This window comes from Apodemus sylvaticus, chromosome 23 (assembly GCF_947179515.1).
Source record: "Apodemus sylvaticus chromosome 23, mApoSyl1.1, whole genome shotgun sequence".
NCBI classification, from domain to species: domain Eukaryota; kingdom Metazoa; phylum Chordata; class Mammalia; order Rodentia; family Muridae; genus Apodemus; species Apodemus sylvaticus.
Window position 1 is genome coordinate 51,855,936 of NC_067494.1, and position 15,376 is coordinate 51,871,311.

The 15,376-nt window shown below is 38.9% G+C and overlaps 2 protein-coding genes across 4 annotated transcripts in view; one reads left to right on the forward strand and one right to left on the reverse strand.

Annotated features, from left to right (window-relative positions):
* LOC127673655 (zinc finger protein 431-like) overlaps window positions 1-15,376 on the forward strand; it is an 826,992-nt gene that overhangs the window by 640,672 nt on the left and 170,944 nt on the right. The window lies entirely within an intron of this gene.
* Window positions 1-15,376, reverse strand: part of Lnpep (leucyl and cystinyl aminopeptidase) — an 88,912-nt gene that overhangs the window by 51,298 nt on the left and 22,238 nt on the right. The window lies entirely within an intron of this gene.

Sequence of the window (15,376 nt, forward strand, 5' to 3'; positions counted from 1 at the left end):
CCCCTCAAGAGAACGGGCTATTGTTGGGAGGATGTTGGATAGGACTGTATTAAGGAACTACTATGAAATAATACTTTTAATATTAAAAAATTAATATACATCCAAGAGAAGAATGCTTCTGGCCCATAGTGAACTAAAAGCAGAAAATAACTTATGAAATTTTGGTAAGGCAGAAACAGTAACACAACAAAAAACTTAACAGGTCAACTATGGTTCAAACACCTGCTTTTTCACCCTCCTGAAGCATTCACACGTACAACAGTTCCCATCTTTAAAAACAGAACAAACACCACGAGTGCCAGCATATGTTAAGGCAGGGAAGTAGTGGGGGCTTTCTAAGCTATTTGTCAAGAATCGCTGAAGAAAGGAGCAAAGGGATAAATAATACTACATATCTATCAATAACTCAGAATTTGGTCATTCGATATTTGATATTAAAAATCACACCTTTTAAGGGATTTCAAGAGTTTAACAAGTTGAAATCATCTTTAACTTGTTCTCACAAGGCACTTTACAGTAATTTCTAATCTTCACAAAAGTTCTACAAAATGGCAAAATTAAATTTAAGGCATGAAAAAACAAACAGAAACGGATTGATTTTAAAGCTATACAGGTATTTAACTGTATATTTTAGCCCCGATCTAAAACAATGTATTCAAATTTTAATCTCATTAATGCAATTCATCTTCTGTTAGTTTAATGAAAGGTAGGAGCTTTTAACAATTTATTATCTGGTAATGAAATTAAAAATATTATTTCATCATCAGTAGAACAAAACTGACATTACTTAATATACAGAAAAACATAGTACTCCATAAAGAATAAACAGTGGTAACTCATAACTCAAAATAAAAGCACTACTCATATTGAAGTTGTTCACAACTGCTACTCAAGGTGAGGAATGAAGACCACAGCACCCCTACCACATCGTCTTCTGACAGAAGCAGACTCCTGCCCTTCTAGGCATGAATTTCTGGAGACTACCCAGTGACCTGCATGCATGTCCCAAGCATTGATGGGATCCTTCCTAGAAGCACCAATCACACTCTTCCTAGATGTGCTCAGACCATAGCAGACTGCTTTATTCTGAGAACAAGTCAGGTTAAATCTTTCCCCAAAAGGCCATTTTTACTTAGTTTCTCTGCCTGGATGTCATGATTTCTCTTCCTTCATTCAGTATGGTACACATCTGTTATTGTGTAACTAAGCTAACTAGAACATTAATGAGGAAAACTCATTTCCTTTTAAAAGTTAACTGTCATTCATACTTTAGGGAGTATGCACTTCTGATTTAGGGAGAAAAGAAACTGGAGTAAGATGGCCAACCATTTTCTACTTTTCCATTCTGAAATTGGTAAAAAAAAAAAAAAAAAATGCTACTGAGAAGCACCTAAAGAAATGAGGACATTCAATACTCAACTCCCTTACTCATCAGGGAAATGCCAATCAAAACGATGCTGAGATTCTACCTCACACCAGTCAGAATGGATAAGATCAAAAACTCAGGCAACAGCTGATGCTGGCGAGGATGTGGAGAAAGAGGAACAATCCTCCATTGCTGGTGGGATTGCAAACTAATACAACCACTCTGGAAATTAATCTGGCAGATTCTCAGAAAATTGGAAATATCTCTACCTAAGACCCAGCTATACTACTCCTGGGCATATATCCAAAAGATGCCCATATAACATATAACAAAGACAAGTGCTCTACTGTGTTTATAGCAGCCATATTTATAATAGCCAGAAGCTGGAAACAACCCAGATGCCCCTCAATAGAAGAATGGATACAGAAAATGTGAAACATTTAGCCAATGGAGTACTACTCAGCTATTAAAAATGATGACTTCATGAACTTTTTAGGCAAATGGATGGAACTAGAAAATATCCTGAGTGAGGTAACCCAGGCCCAAAAGGACATACATGATATGTACTCACTGATAAGTGGATATAAGCCCAAAAGCTCAGAATATCCATGATACAACTCACAGACCATATGAAGCCTAACAAGAAGGAAGATCACAGTGTGGAGACTACAAACCCATCTAGAAGAAGGAACAAAATAATCATGGGAGACAGAAGGAGGGAGGGACCTGGATGGGAGAAGAGAAAGGGAGAGGAAAAAGGGGGAGGAGAACAGGACCAGGTATGGGAAGAGATAAAAGTCCAGAGGGCCAGGAGAACTAACAGAGGGACCTGGGGAACCATTAGAAAAAGTCCCAGCAGCCAAGGAATGAGAAACTCCCAGGACCCAATAGGAATGACATTAGCCAAAATACCCAACAGCAGGGAGATAGAACCTGAAGAGATCACCTCTTCAGGCACGAGCCCCAGTGGAGGGATGGGGCCACCCACCCATCTCAACTTTTTTAACCCAGAATTGTCCCTGTCTAAAGGAAAGGTAGGGACAAAAATGAAGCAGAAATTGCAGGAAAAACTAACCAGAGACCGCCCCACTGTGGGTTCCATCTCATCTGCAGATACCAAACACTGACACCAATGCTGATGCCAAGTTGTGCTTGCAAACAAGAGGCTGGTATGGCCATCCTCTTAGAGCCTCTGCCGGCATCTGACTAAGACAGATGCAGATACTCATGGCTAAGCATTGGACTGAGCCCGGGGGGCCTCAATGGAAGAGTTAGGGGAAGGGTGAAGGAGCTGAAGGGGATTGCAACCCCATAGGAAGAACAACAGTATCAATTAACAGGACCCCTCAGGGCTCCCAGGGACTAAACCGCCAACCAAAGAATATACCTGGGCAGGCCCATGGCTCCAGCTATATACCAGAGTACCAGAGGACTACCTTATCTGCCACTAGTGGGAAGGGAGGCGCTTGGTCCTGTCAAGGCTTGATGCCCTAGCGAAGGGGGATGCTAGAGGGGTAACACAGGAGTGGGTATGTGAGTAGGGGATCACCCTCTTAGCGGCAAAGGGGAGGGGAATGAGATGGGGGGTTGGTGGAGGGAAGACTGGGAGGGGGTTATTTGAAACGTAAACAAATAAAATGATTGATAAATTAAAAAATTAAAAAAATAAAAAGATTTCTTTGAATAAAACGTGTACTCATTTATAGGTGTGGATTTAGCAGTGGCTACCTGCTCATCCCTGTGAATGGTATGTGCAGAGAACAGTGGCTACAGAATGCTGCGGTTTTTAGAATTTAATTTTCTAAGCTTCCAAAAGTGTTCCCATTACCTTGTGATGGTTGGTTTCAATGGATATTTGGGGGATGTATTAATTACTTCTCTGATGTTGTGATAAACGTCAAGAACAAAATCAATTTAAAGAAATGGTTTGGGTTTTTTTGGCTTAGGATCCAGAGGATCGAGGGTCTGCTTTATCGGGTAATTATGACATGCTTACAGGAACAGGAAGATAAAGAGAGAGGGAGCAGGAAGTGGGATGAGCTATAAACTCAAAGCACGCCACAGTGATATACTTCCTCCAGCAAGGTTCAATCTCATAAAGGTTCCATAGCCACCCAAAGAGCAGCGCCATGTGGGGACTGAACGTTCAACTATGTAAGCCCATGGGCGCCATTTCTCACTCATACATCAAAGGGGTCGTTTCACTCGTGCACTCTCACACTGAAGTATTCTTCACAATTGTCTGTAGGGCTGTAATAAAGTCTTAACCTTTCTGATGAGAGATGAACGTATGCTCCTTAAGCATCTGGCTCACCCTATGCTAGATGCAGACAACCATGAGCTCTAGCCAGCATGGCTTACTCAGTAAAAGTCTCTCATTGGTAACATGAGGGAATTCCCACTCATCAACTAGGATCCATCAGAAAAGTGCTACTCACTAGCTCCATCGTCCTGCTTGTTCGGTTGGCTGGTTTTCGTCTTTTCCTTCTGCATCCCAGGACCACCTGCCCAAGGTAGCACTAGCCACAGTGGGCCCTCTCACATCAATCAAGAAAAGAGCCTACAGACTTGCCTATAGCCCAATCCTTTATTAAGATTCTTTCTTCCTAGATGACCATACCTTGTGACAGGCTGACATTGGGAAAAAAAAAAAAAAGAATATTTATCCATGACCTGTTAAAGCCAAGGAATATTTAACAGTTGATTATTTCCCTGTCTTCATCAAATTTGAAAAATGGCCAGTCAGCACTCTACCAAAATGCAAATAACTTATTTTTATAATTAAACATCTCATCAAATTAATATTTACATAAAACTTTACCCTTCCAGTAGTAAAGCAAACCAAACTAATGGCTATATTTTATTACAGGCCAATCAAAAGACATCACTTTAAACCTAGTTTGTTTGTTTTTGAAATGTCTTGAATCTTACATCAATTCAATTTAATTTTAGCATGACTACAAGGTTACTCTATACTGATACCAGGCTTATTCCTTCTTTATAAAAACACCAATATCCTATATCAATTCCTTCCCCTTTACCAAAACAAAAGAAACAAAAGAGAAAGTGAGGTTTTATAAGTACATAAAGAAACAGTCAAGGCATCTATCAAATCCTACAAATTCATGTTGACCAGGAAAATGGAAGGAAGGAAAATCAGACCCGAGATTAAGAACACAGGTTTTCAGTTTGTCTTTCTGTAGTTTTCTTCATCTCTCTGATGCTCTGTGCCCGACCCAGGAAAGAAAGCAGTAAATTCAGTGTGCGGACCATGATGTACTTAATATGTTTGTCAGATAGCTGCTTAAAAATGTTTAGCCAGACGGTGGTGGCGCATGTCTGTAATCCCAGCACTCTGGGAGGCAGAGGCAGGCAGATTTCTGAGTTCGAGGCCAGCCTGGTCTACAGAGTGAGTTCTAGGACAGCCAGGGCTATACAGAGAAACCCTGTCTCGAAAAACCAAATCTAAAAAACCAAAAAAAAAAAAAAAAGTTTAATTAGCAGTATAAAATAGAGATTACAGTTTCATTTTCAGATGAATGTTTGAATCTTAGTGCTTTTATTGACTTATTCTTTTAGTCTCAAGTGTCCATGCAAATAACGCAGACACCATGACTTTATAAGACTGCATTAGGACTATGTAGCAAGTCTTGGGCTCAAGAGAACAATGCAGACAGATGATTAAGATTAGTAAATCATAGTTTGAAATCACACAGCAGCTGAAACCACTAAAAGGGAAACCAGTCAGGGAGCATCAGTTTCTCAGTGGGGACAGAGAAGAAGGGCAGCCCAGGAGAGTGTGACATTCCAGATGAACAAATACGGAGAGGAGCGTGCCGGAAAGCAACGGGAAGAGGACTGACAGTAACTGTATTTAAAAGGCCAGGTAAAACCAGAGCTAGAAAGCCCCTCCTGGGCCCTGCATTTGGCAACTAAGAAATTAGGAACTTTGAAGATGTGCTTTCAGTGGAAAGATGGGAATGCAAGCCCTACTCCAATTTCCCAAGGAAACAATAAGCAAGGCTGTTTATTGAAGAAAAACACGGGATTAATGTTTAAATATATACATAGTGTAGGTAGGAAAGTGAAATCCTTTGTTTTTGCTAGTGGTATGTTTAGGCGGAAGAAGCAACTTAAACATGCTTTGCTATGGGAAAGGAAAAATAAGAAAAATAAAATGTGGAAGTGGAGGAAGCGCTGAGAAAAACACAGGGATTCTCAGAGGGATCAAGAGAGAGAGGAACCCAGGAAGATGATCATGACTGAGCCTGGAGGGATGGAAGCAAAGACAGAGAAGTGTCACATCCCAGCGGAGATTCACAGACAACCTCAGTGTCCTCTGTGAATGAACAAACAAGTCCGTATGCTCAGCACAACAGGTAAGAATGGAAAAGGCAAAGATATCTGAGGAGAATAAAAGATAGGTCCCATAAAGGAGGATCAGAGAGCTCTGACTCTGAACAGGGTACAGCCGAAGTATTCACATAGCCGGTGCTTACCAGCCCAGGCCTAAAGAGGAGAAAAATGTGTATTTTACCACAATTAAAATAGAAAAATAGACAAAAAAATTAAAACATAAGAAACAAGTCATGACTCCTGAGCTTCAGAAGCAGGAGGATATAGTAAAAGGCCAAAGGAAGTGTTGGGGGGAGGAGGATTGCTAGCAAGAGAGTAATTGACAAAGGTGCAAACCATGATAATAACATAGCAAGAGACTTGATTAAAAGAAGCAAACTTCCCACAAATACAACCCCTTTAAATGGCTATCTCGTTTTCTGAGAAAATGAAATAGTATGCATTTTTAAATAACATGATAAAATCCCCCCACAAACATAATTGAAACAAATTTTCTTGGGCAGATACAAGGCTTGCTATATTTAAATGAAGCTATAATAATGAATAACTATTGTTCTGTTTCTGAGACCACTCCAGCATGATCTACTGATAGAAAACCAAATGCTGTAAACAAGGAAAAACATTTACATAATATATTCTAGACTATCTCTTGTTGGAAACTCCATTAATGTTCTTTTAATCTGATGTGTTTCTTTTGTGAAAAAGAAAGTATATGGCTGCAGATATAAAACAAGAAGATCACTGAGAAATGACTCTGCCATGGGGAATCAAGCTGAGTGGCAGTGACTAGGTGGCGTTCACCTCCTGGGTCCTGCTACTGCTAAGGCTGCAGAAGGAAGAGCCCCCCAGGAATAGAAAGCTGGCATAGGAAACACAGCAAGACCTTAGAGAAAGGAGGGGAAAAAGAGGAAGAATGGGAGGGAAAAAAGATATGTATATGCTTATGTATATGCAACTACTACTATTAAAGTTCATTTCAACACATTAAAATTGCTGTGCAAATCAGACAAAACTGTTATTGGTATTAAGCAGTTTTAGTATAGTTAGTTTAGTACAAGAATATATTTGCATAAATGATGCAAGTATTTTCACGTATTAGACAAACAGACAAATCAAGGATGTGACCTCTAAAAGAAGAAAGAGGTGAGTATGGATGTAAATTTAGGACAGGTAATTATGCTGATCCACCTCTGACCCATGGCAAGACCATCACTGCCTCCAGGCCAGACTGTTGACAACTATTGTAAGCCCCTACTGCAGGTGTTTCAGACACTGTGACGTGGAAACACTGCTTGACTGCCCACCAGAAACCCCATGTCCATAAAAAGTAGCCCCTTGAAGTGCCTCTAGACAGTGTCTCTTTGCTATCTTGTCTACTGCAGTTGTACCACAGAATAGATAATAAAGTCTACTTCTGCATTTTTCCTTCCTTGGTGAATTCTTTATCTATAAATGACAAGACTGTGACCTTTATTCTACATAGTAATGAGCCCCCAAATAACTCTACTTCTCTGCCTTGGCAAAATTTTCTCATAGTAGAATGACAAGCTAGAGTCCAAGGAGAACAGGAGTGGCACACAAAGGTTGTAAGGAGCCAAGTGCAAGGGACCACATGGGCTTGAGCAGAATTTCCTGAGAGTCCTTTGTCAAGTGCAGCACATATCAGCACAGGCTTATAACAGAGAGGAAACAATATCCCTGGAAGGAAACAGAAGTCCAGAGGTCAAGCGACACGGGGAAGTACCAGCAGTACGACCTAGCCCCAGCAAGGACTTGGGAATACCTTTGCCATCGACTGTAAACACTAGGGAGCAGAAGTCACATACTCAAATCAAGTCTACTGTATAAGCCCTACACAAATCCACAAGGGAAAATAATCTGAAAATAAGTCTCGCTAAGCTAGCAATACCTGAGAATTGTCCTGAGATAAAACTATAACCAGGTGATCAGTAATTAAGCTTCCTTTAAAATACCAACACTCCATGAGAAAACAAAACAAAAACAAAAACTTTACCCTATTTCTTCAGTATTGTCCAAATGTTATTAGAAAATCACTGGTCATTCAATCACAGAAGAAAATGTGACTCATAAGAAATCAAAAGTCAGCTGCTACACTTAACTTTTAGTGCAGCTACTGTAAATATGTCCCCCAAAAAATAAAGGAAAGGGGCTTTAAAAAGTAAACCAGAACTCTATGTGAACAGATAGACTTTCACACACAAAAACTTTATAAAACTATAAAAGAAACTATATAAAAGAGACCAGAGGCCAGGGAAATGGCTCAATGGGTAAGAATACTTTCTACAAAAACATGAAGGCCTGGGTTGAAATCTCCAGGACCCAAGTAAAATAGGTGGGTGTCGTCCCACACCTAACCCCAGCAAATCTGTGGGCATCAGGTCAGTGAAAGACCTTGTCTGAAAGGAACAAGGCGGGAGCAACAGGGACACGCAGCATCTTCCTCTAACACACACACACACACACACATGCACGCACAATCAGACGGACAGACATACACAGACAGACATGGACGGACAAACAGACAAATTGGAGAGGGTCAAAATAGGCCACCGGGTAACTGTATTACTGAAATACTCAAGAATTAAAATGAAAACAAAAATCAATGAATAAGACAGCAGCAGCTGGAAATAGCAGGAAAAAAGCCACACGATCTTGACAGGCCACAAAAAAGACCAATTTACGGAACAAACAGATGCAGTGCTGAAGAACAATGAATACTCCATCAGGTTCTTGTGGGTTAATAACAAATACCGTAATAAGTTAACAAGAGCCCGGAAGACACACGTGAAAATGATACAGAAATATCTGAATAGCTAAAATTCCCCCTAAATAATAATAATAATAATAATAATAATAATATAATCCAAAAATGTTGAGATTATCCACAAGAAGAATAAATTCAAAGAATATCATACTAGACACTTCATAGCCAAACTCCTACAGCAAAAGAAGCACTTTAAAGGAGCCTCAAAGTAGCACATTATATTTAAGAAAAAACACTAACTTCAATAGATGGGCCAGAAAATAGTACAGCTTAAGGCTAATAGTACTCTTTAAGGCTAAGAGTGAAAGTATGATATCAACTTTGCATCCCATCCACAGTAACCACACCCTTCAGAAACAAGGATAGTGTGTAAGTACTTTCACCATAGATGAAAGCTGACAGAAGTCATCTCAGGCTATTATACACTATAAAAAGACTTTTAAAGCAGACTTCTTAGAATGAACAAAAATGATATCAGATGTATCTAGGAAGGAAGAAATAACATCAAAAATTGTAGGTAAGCATTAAAAATAAAAATATGTTCTCTGTCTATAATTTCCTTAAATGAATATGTTTAAAGTAAGAAATAACATTGTAGATATTTGTAAAATATGTAAATAAAAGCTACAGGAGGAATGTTGGGAAAGGAAGTGGGGCGATGGCAGAAATAAGGAAGAAGTCGAATGAAGAGAATTAAAGTGTGAGTTGAGGAGGACAAATGAGTTTATTTCAAGAGAGAAGAAGCAGGAAACAAAAGGGTTTAAATGTAAAATGTGAAGTTATTCAATGTACTGTGAACATAGACTTCAGTAAGTTAAAAATGAATCCTATTGGCCACACAAAACTGAAACAAAAAGTTAGAGACACAGAGCAAAAAAGATAAAATACTAAAATTATATAACATAAAATAAAAATTAAAAACTACTAAAGAGAGAAAATAAGACAAGAGAAAATAATTTAAAAAAATGCTCATTGACCTGAAAGATACAATATAAGAGAAATAAGAGGAAAAATGCAATATAAGAAACAAAAGTACAGGATAAATGAAAATATGATAAAATGGTAAGCTCAACCTCATATACAATTAAGCTAATTTTAAACATAAAATTTGGAACTAAATTCAACTAAATGCTGTTGGTAAGGCATATTTTAAATTTAAAGACACAGAAAAGTTAACTGCATTAGAAATTTCATATTAGAAATATGAAAATCCAATAATGTTACATACCCTTCTTAATTATGCATATACCTAATTACAGAGTTCCTGAATCCATCAGGAAAATGAAATTCAAAAAGCAAAAGAACTATCAATCATCATAGCTGAAGAATCTATCACCTTTATCTCTATAATTCATAGGGCAAGAAGACAAGGTCACAGACAGTTCAGGCATTGTTGTTAGCTAATTCTACTCAACTGACATTTACAGAAATCTGAGGCAATCAAATGCAGAATGCACATGAACCACTTAGCAAGATGGAATAAAATCAGCATCGGTACATTTCAGAAATCTATAAACTTGATATTATTATTATTATTATTATTATTATTATTATTGGTGGTGGTGGTGGTGGTGGTGTTAGGGATTAAACACAGAACTTCATAAATGCTAAGCACAGGCTCTACCACTAAGCTACATCTTATAATGAAAACAAAAATTCAAGCAGCAAATTTCTAGATATTTAGAGAATAAAATTCCATGCAATCACTTGTCAAAGAAACCACAAGGAATTTAGAAAACATTTATAGCAAATAATAAAAGCATAAAAGCCAGGCAGTGGTGGCGCACGCCAGTAATCCCAGCACTCTGGGAGGCGAGGCAAGCGGATTTCTGAGTTCTAGGCCAGCCTGGTCTACAGAGTGAGGTCCAGGACAGCCAGGGCTACACAGAGAAACTCTGTCTCGAAAAAAACCAAATCCAAAAAAACCAAAAAAAAATAAAAAAATAAATAAATAAAGGCATAAAAATCCCTAGTTTTTTTTAATGCCTAGAAAAATGTTCAAAACTAGTAACAGAAGTTTTCATTCTAAGGAGCTTAAAAAAAAATAAAACCTTAGTAAATCAAATATTAGTAATTAGAAGAGGAAATGAAGAAAGAGCAGAAACCGGAGGAATACAAAACAGAAACAACAGGAAGTCAGTTCAAAGCTCGCCACTGAGGGGCGAGGCAGGCAGGGCCATGCTTCCAAATACTCCACACCCACCCAACAGTCCACACATCTCAAGCACGGGTGCAACTCCAAGGCTAATCAGATGTTCTAGGCCAGAGACAGCATTTGCCCTTTTCTCAAAGCATGTGGCAAACAACCCAGCAAGTGACACTGCTATACACCCAAGCTAAGAAAATACACCTCCCACTCTCTTTATCTATCTCTGTATTTTAATTTGTTGTATCCTTTTATTCCGTAAAAGGAAACTTTGTATTCCCGTCCATTTAAAAATTTTAACTGTGTAGTTTTGAATATGAAAAGGGAAAGGGGCTCATTTGTATGCATCTGCTTCAAAATTTTTACCTCATTTTGTAACCACAACTCTCAGGCTCATTTTGCAAATATATAACCATCCTACACAGAAGATTAGCATACAGCTATCTGTAGTAATCTTCATAGCTAGTACCTTTGCTCTGAATCGCAGAGACCCACTGACCAAGCTTATGTATAAGCTAACTAAATCAGATCTTGTTTCAGCTGAGCTTTTAGAATTCCAAAGCACGCCTTGCACGGTGCTGATCTACTTAATGGACTCTGAGACCACAGGTATTCCAGACACTGATTTCTCTGAAGGCTCTGAAGGGCACATGGCTGCCACAGCACGTCCTTGCTTCACACGCCACCTCTTAGTCTCCTCACAACATAAATCCTTCTCCTTCACCAGTTAGACCAGTCCAATGCAATTTTTTCCTAATTTTCTTTTAAAAATCAATCCAACTAACTTTAGAATGTCTTTCTGTGGCCAATTCTCCTCTACCGCCTAAATGAGCATAGCATAAAATACAAAATATGTAAGTCATTAGAAGAAAAGGGTGAAAATACTATGACAAAGAACTGTTATGGGCCCTAAAAACTGATAACCATAATTTCCACAGCTATTACTGTCACATAATCCACTTTACCTCTACAGAAAACCTTCTGGTCAATCAAGGAAAAGCAACTTGACTTTTAGTAAACTTCACATTATTATTCTAAATTAGTCCTGCCAACTTGAAAGAGTATTCAGCACAGGCTTACTTCCTGGTAAGCACTGAACATGGAGTTTTGTTTATAATTAGATGTGCAGTGCTAATTATACCCGCAGCCCTCCCAGTGTTCTATGGAGGATGCAGGGAGAGTCAAAAGATTCATTCCAGGACCATGAGTCACTCCCCTCCCCACAGGTCACAGCACTAACCACCTGTCAAATTGGGACATTGGAAACTGTACAGGGCACTTGTCCATATGGCTTTTAGGGTTTAGGGTGGAATATAAGTTCCAAATCTATGCTGTATCTAGTTCTAGCATAATGACCGTACTTTAATACTTAAGGTTTCTTTTTATTAAAAATTGAAGGAAGTAAAATTAATAAAATTCCATGGACTGGTTTACTCTGTAGAACAGGAAATTTTTCTATTTTGTAAACCGTACTTAAAACAGTTTGCTTCACTCATGGATAATTATTTGAGGGAAAGATTCAGGTCATTTGTCATATTAAATGCTGTGCCTAAAAGAGGAGAAGCCTAAATAACACCTGAAGTAAGAGTAGCGCCTAACACATTAAAATAAGTCATAATTACTGAAGGTGACCCGTGTCTATGTATTACTTTTCAAAGACTGAAACTAGGTTTACTGATACTTGGGGCCTGACAGAGATCACATACTAGTTATGACGTTGGCAAGCTCCTTCTAACACCAAATCTTAAAGAAGGCCTCATAATACTTCAGGGATTATGAGCAGTAATCATATTTCATCTCTACTGGACACCAGCTCTTGAAATCACCAGCTACATCTTTTCTTCTCCTAGAAGCTGGTTATGATTTATGGGGCCTTAATAGTGAAAAAGAGACCTAGGGGATGTAGTTCTGGCTCCACCACATAGTAACCACTGAAACTTCAGTTAGAATCTGGGTAGAGCCGGGCGGTGGTGGCGCACACCTGTAATCACAGCACTCTGGGAGGCAGAGGTAGGTGGATTTCTGAGTTCGAGGCCAGCCTGGTCTACAGAGTAAGTTCCAGGACAGCCAGGGCTACACAGAGAAATCCTGCCTCGAAAAAACCAAATCCAAAACAAACAAACAAACAAACAAAGAACAAAAAAAAAAGAATCCGGTAGAGCACAGTGGACTAACTGGCCTATCTATTTATGAGTATCATGGGGTCAAGTAAGGTAATGCTTTGAAAACTATGAAGTCTCATAATAGTAATAAGTTCACTGCTATTTACATAACTAAAGTAGAAATGTCAAAACTGCGATTAAATAAATACACCATTTTACTTTCAGTCAAGTGTAGTGGTATTTCCTTTCAATAGCCATAAGAATAATTACCTTGTCAATACCTTTACTTTAAAGAAAAATACTGCTAAGATGTCAACTGCATCACATTAATAGATGAATTCATGAAAATCAGACTCTAGAAATCTGACTTTTTCCTTGGGATCCACAAATACCAACACATTGATTTATTTTAAGATCTACAACAATGTTCATGTAGGACCTCAGTGACTATGGATTTATATACTTGTTTCTGAGAGACTTCAATGTTTACACTTCACACTTTTTTTTTTTTTTTTTTTTTGGATTTGGTTTTTTTCGAGACAGAGTTTCTCTTTATAGCTCTGGCTGTCCCAGAACTCACTCTGTAGACCAGGCTGGCCTCAAACTCAGAAATCCGCCTGCCTCTGCCTCCCAGAGTGCTGGGATTACAGGCATGCGCCACCATCGCCCGGCTACACTTCACACTTTAAGTCATCTGACCTCCTAAGCATTTGCCAAATGGCTGTCATGACAAGAAAGATGTGACAATTGGGGATCAGGTGTATCTAAAGCTAGCTTATTCACTTTTACACAACAAAATAGGTAACTTGTAGCTATAGTCTTACAACTACATTTTGTAAGAAGACAATTTAACTTTAATAATTTTCCTGGTTAAAATAACCTAAAGGGCAACATTACACAGATACCAAGTATGATTTACCAATCTGATATATTGATTCAATGAATTTTCTACCACTTGCAAATTATATACTGTGTTATATGAAGAGCCTACTCACAAGTTCTATTTTCTGTAGTTTTGTACACTATGGGCAAAAATTAATACTTCTATGCTAAAGAGAAGCGCAAAGGTCAAGTCCTAGTTGGCTTAACTTTGCAGTCATGGAACATGTTTTAAGCACCAATGCAGGAAAGCATTTGAGATGAAAAAAAGAAAGTCTGCAGCAACTGCAGGACACAAAGTATCAGTGCCTGGAAGCTCTGCAAAGAGCACCTAAGAGATTGAGGGTAGAGGCACAAAACACAGAAGCACGAAACAGAAGCAGCACACTGCAGTCCTTAGCAGAGGCCGGCCGAAGAGAAAAAATGAAAAAGCCATTTCCTATAGAAAAAGGAAGAAAGTCTTCTGCCTGGACAACTGATCCATATACTAAATAAAAATTTTAGTCAATTAGCCAACATAGCAACTATGTCTATATAATTTTATCTATAAATAAAATGTTAAGAGATTTTTTTTCTTTATGGTTTAATTTCTTTACTAAATTTTCAAGCTATACATTAAAAACACACAAAGAAATGATGCCTAACTTTTAAAAAGCCTCCAAGATGGCTCAGTGTGTAATAATGCTTGCTGAACAAACATGACAACCTGTTTAATCCCCAGAACCTATAGGATTCGGTGGTACAAAAAGGTGGGTTCAGTGGCACATCTGTGGCATGTGGGAGAACCTACCAAAAGCTGGTGGGTCAGCAGCCTAGACTACACAGCCCAACGGGAATAGCGAAAGAGCCGGCCTCAGTGGAGGACAGACAGAGCCCATAAGTGAGGCCTCAGTATGTCGTCTGAACTCCAAACTGACACTGTGGTACACGCACACTGCATTCACACACATATCATATGTAATGCTCACACTTTCACCCAAACAAAATGATAATAAGTAAACTTTTAAAACAGTTTAGAGGCTGGTGAGATAACTCAGTAGTCAAGGCACTTGTGCAACCAAACCCGATGAGTGTAATCCTTGTGTCCCACATGGTGGAAGGACTAAACCAAACCAATTCACACAGTTGTTCTCTGACTTCCACATGCAGCTCCAACCCAACACACAGACAACAAATAAATGTAATAAGAATTTTAACTGGCGGTGGTGGTGCACGCCTTTAATCCCAGCACTTGGGAGGCAGAAGCAGGTGGATTTCTGAGTTCAAGGCTAGCCTGGTCTACAGAGTAAGTTCCAGGACAGCCAGGACTATACAGAGAAACCCTGTCTGGGGGGGGGGGGGGGGTGGGGGGAAAGGGGAAAGAGATTTTAACTGAATGTTCATAGCTGTATTCTTTTTACAAAAATAATGGTAAATGACTTATATTCTACCTATTTATTCTTACTATTAATATCTGGGGTTGGGTACTTATGAAGAAAATACGATATACTTGGCTAACAGTTTTGAATCTTGCTGAATCCAGAGAACATGCAGCTCTGATTTTACAAATCACCTCATGCTGGATGGCATCAAAATGGCAGCAACATAGAGGAAGACAGGAAGATAGCCAAAGCAAGGAAGTGTCCAGTTCTATAACAACACTCTCTGCACTGCTAACTCAGGATTCCAGGAAATATACATTATTCCCTGCCAAGGATGTGCCTTCAGTCACCTTCCAAAGACCTACCTCTTAAAGGCTCCGT